This window comes from Danio aesculapii, chromosome 4 (genome assembly GCF_903798145.1).
Source record: "Danio aesculapii chromosome 4, fDanAes4.1, whole genome shotgun sequence".
NCBI classification, from domain to species: Eukaryota; Metazoa; Chordata; class Actinopteri; order Cypriniformes; family Danionidae; genus Danio; species Danio aesculapii.
The window spans coordinates 26,278,180-26,282,793 of record NC_079438.1 but is presented as its reverse complement, the minus strand read 5'-3'; the positions used below and the strand labels follow the sequence as shown (position 1 = coordinate 26,282,793).

General features: G+C 34.5%; 1 pseudogene; it reads left to right on the top strand.

Annotated features, from left to right (window-relative positions):
• On the top strand, positions 1-4,614 carry LOC130223493 (gastrula zinc finger protein XlCGF8.2DB-like; annotated as a pseudogene).

Genomic DNA, 4,614 nt, shown 5'->3' with positions numbered 1-4,614 from the left:
AGTGTCCAAACACAGAGAAAATCTCCTGCTGAAGCGACTGATCTCCACACAGTTATAAAGATGGCGTTTATTAAAGAGGAGAGTGAAGATGTGAAGATTGAAGAAACATTCAGAGTCAAACATGAAGATCTGCAGGAACAAACAGGTTGATTTTCATTCTCAAAGACCAACTCAGTCATTTGATCCTCATTCAAATATATTTTCATAATAAGAATACTAAATTAAATCCATCTTGCAGCCCTGAGTGTGCTGCCTAGTTCTCCTAAATGCACATAAGCACTCATTAAAAGACAGGAATCAGTTTCTTTTGTTACTTGTTCCCATGTCTTTTGTCATTCTTTTATGTTATTATTAGTCTCCCATTTTCTCTACCTTAAGGTTATTGCTTTTCTTGTTCTACTGTTTGTAAAGCGTCCTTGAGCACTGGCGCTATATAAAATAAATAAAAACAACAAATGAAAAAAAGTTTAACTGAGCTGACGATATTAGACCTACAGTATTCACATAAAAGATATCTGCTATTGTGATGGTGTTGGCTTAGTACTTTCCATTTGCATATGTCACGTTGATCACAATTCCCATTTTTCATCAACTTCTTTATGGGTTTAAACTTGTTTTTAGTAGTTGTTACTAGTTCTCACAGATAGTATCTGAGTTAGAATTACATCATTATTACAATAACTAATTACCAGGGCTATTGTGTTTAAACAGGGTTTCTGTGGGGTCTTAAAATGTCTTATTCCAAAATCTATATTTTAGTCTTCATTTTCCTTTGTTCATGTTCTGCTACCCAGTCTGGCCAAAACCCATACAATCACCAACAATCCATCTCAATAAAACTTTTCATTCAAAAATGTCATTTTAACTCTATTTATCATAATGGTTTGATTATTTTCTTTACAATAACATTTGTTTAAACGTGCTCCATGTATTTACTGCTGAGGACATCGACCTGGACAGATTGTTGTGCATAGATTTAGTTTATTAGTTCATTTTTTTTTTTTTTTTACATTTTAAAGTAGGTTAATGTTGGAAAAAAAAAGTGTGTAGATACACTATTTAATTTTTTATTTAATCTAAAATACTGTATTTTTTATATTCATTTATTATTGTATTATTAAATGTGATTTTATATTTTTAAATATAATTACATAATATATAATATAATTATATATAGGGAAAATAAAAGTCTTCCATCTGGGGCATTTTTATGGGTCTAAAATTTTAACCCTGGTTTAAAGTATGTCAAAAGCGTGGAGGCCCCCAATTTTAAATATGCTGAATGAAATGGACACTAAAATAATTAATTGTTATAAAACATTGTACAGTATTCTAAACTATATGATGTTGCTGTGGGACGACGTGAGACAAAACTAACAAATTATAGTGGAACAATAACGTTTAGCATTGCACTGACTACAACTGGCCAACAAACTAGTCTAAAAATGACTTTTGCTGCGTAAGAAATGGATTACAGCATGCTGATGATACGCAAACATTTGAGTGTAAAGTTCGTCAGTATTGACCATATTCTTCACGTACCAGCAGGCGCCGCCATTGGAATCTTTTAGCTTGACACTTTTTTCAAAAGGATGAATTTTTAGATCCTAAAAACAGTGTTATGCTGCTTAGGCATGGGATGATAACCGTTTTCAAGGTATACCGCAGTTTGGAAAAGTCAAGGTTTAAAAACTGACAATATTTTCTGCTGTACCGTCCCTACGGTATATGTAAGGGTTATTTTATTTTATAAAAATTTTTTAGGATAACAGTATCTCCAGCAGAAAAGATCTCCAAAGATGCCGTTTTAAATTGTAAAGAAATCTGTGTTTTTGAAACACATAAAGACAGCAGAAGTCAATTATTAATTTGAATGATTTAGCCTGACATGTTAACTGCTCCAAAATACTTTCAAAGTTTCTCAAAAGAAAATATTTTGTGTTCAAAGGAGAAAAGGTGCATTGTTTTTTACCCAGACATTTAAAAAGTATATCTGTTAGAGCAGTAATCACAGTACAGTAAAACCGTGATATTTTTATTCAAGGTTATCATACCATCAGAATCTTATACTGGCCCGTGTCTAATGCTGCTTGATGTTGCAAAGTCATATTTTCTAATTTTATTATTTTTCTTTGTATGTATAGTCATAAACACACTTGTTTGTAGAGCAAGTAGTGTGACGGTTTTCTGCTGTTTATTATTCCTGGTCATTTCTCCAATAGGCAACTAAATTGGAGGTTATAAAACAACAGTATATGAGATCAGGTCACTACTATGACATAATTTACAATTGTGGTTGTTTGTAATTGTATTCTGGTTATCCTGAGAGCTGATGCTGAGTAGTCTTAGGGTTTTTCACACTTCAAATTGTTAACTCTGGGTCATTCTAATCCTGGATGAACAGAATCCTGTTATCTGAAATCACGTTCCACACTGCTCATGCTACATGCTATACCAGAGGGCTGTTCCATAAACCAAGCTTACAGAAAATGCCAGGCTTATTTTGGTAAATCAGGTTTATTAATGGCAGATTCGGTTTCATAAATTAAATTTATAATAGTTCAAACTCAGTTACTTTGCCAACTTTTACTGGGAAACTAGCCTGGTCCAGGGCAGGCTAACTCTCAGGTCTTATGTCTCAAGTTCATGCTTAATCAAAGTAATTTTAACATTCACCTGCTGTAATTTGATGCCATTTGAATTCATTTTATAGTCACTTAATAGTAAATGTGTATATATGCACCAACATCTTTAATACATATAATACGATAATACACTTAAATTCAAATAAGTTATTGCAAACAAAACAAATACAAACTACAACATTTCAACTACATTTTTATGTTTTTTTCCCCCTGATTATAAAAAAAAATAATAATTTAATATTTTCCCCCAACATATTCATTTGGGTGTAATAATATTTGGACTGTTATTTTGTGTGTGTGTGTTAGATTAGTTCAAATTTTGCTTTGTTGGTTAATTAATTCATTTTCCTTCAGCTCAGTCCCTTTATTTATCAGGGGTCATCACAGCTGAATGAACCACCAACTTATCCAGCATATGTTTTAAACAGCAGATGCCCTTCCAGCTGCAACCCAGTACTGGGAAACATTTGCATAAGTTATATACAATAATGCAAACTCACAAATATAAGAGTGAATTATGCGTACTTGCTATGAACATGCAGGATTTGTCTCAATCAGGCCTTTCAAGCAAGTTACAAATGTTGAGTGGAGGTTACACATGAGGGAACACAACATGAGTAAACTAGAGCAAGTGCATTTGATCTTTTGCATTTAAAGCCACAGGCACAAAAAGAGCTTGGTCTTCCTCTGACCCCCAAAATGAAATATTCTGCAAGGTATATGATCTGATTTTGAGTTGAAACCTCAGACCCATTCTGGGAACACTAAAGACTTACTTTACATCTTTTAAATAAAGTTCATAAATATAAATAAAAGCCTCACCATTTACTCTTCCTCGAGTGGTTTTAAATCTTTGAGTTTCTTGATTCTGCTGAACACAAAAGAAGATATTGTGAAAAAAACACTGCCTTACTTTGTGTTCCAGAAGAAAGGAAATGTTTAAAACCACATGATGGAGAGTAAATGGTAAGGTCATTTTAATTTTTAGGTAAAAACATCCATTTCATGCTTGTTCCTTTGTGCCTTCATACTAAAGTTAACTTTTTCTTTTTTTTTAAGACCTGATGGTGCTGAAAGAAGAGACTTATCAATGGAATAAAATGGAAGAGAAACAACAAGAAATAACAACTGATGAAAAACCCACACTGACTGAAAAGACTTCATCACACGGAAGTCCTCAGAAATCCAAATCTGAGTGTAATTTCAGCAGTGAACAGTGTAGAAAGAGTTTCATTCAAAAGCCAAACATTGATGTTCTCATGAGAGTTCACATTAGGGAGAAACCTTACACTTGCGAACAGTGTGGAAAGAGTTTTGGTCAAAAAAAAAGCTTCATAACCCACATGAGAATTCACACTGGAGAGAGGCCGTACACATGCCAAGAGTGTGGACAAAGCTTCTATCATGCAGGAAACTTTGCAGCGCACAGGAGAATTCACACTGGAGAGAGGCCGTACACATGCCAACAGTGTGGAAAGAGTTTTAAACAAAGTGGCAACCTTAAAGTTCACATGAGAACTCACAATGGAGGAAAAATATTTACTTGCACACAGTGTGGGAAAAGTTTAGCTCGAAAACAAGAGCTTGACACCCACATGAGGATCCACACTGGAGAGAAACCTTACACATGCACAGAGTGTGGTAAAAGTTTCACATGTAATAGCGCACTCAATAACCACATGAAAACTCACACCGGAGAGAAGCCGTTTCCATGTGTTCAGTGTGGAAAGAGCTTCACAACCAAAGCTAGCCTCATGAACCACATAGATGGTCACACTGGAACCATAGTGTTCATATGTGATCAGTGTGGAAAGAGTCTCACACGCAAAGACACCATCAAGCAACACATGAAGACTCACTCAGGAGAGGATCGTTTTAGATGCAGTGAGTGTGGAAAGGGCTTTAAACAGAAATAAGCCTCAGTAATCACCTGAAGCTTCACAATGGAGAGCAGAGTCCTCAACATTGA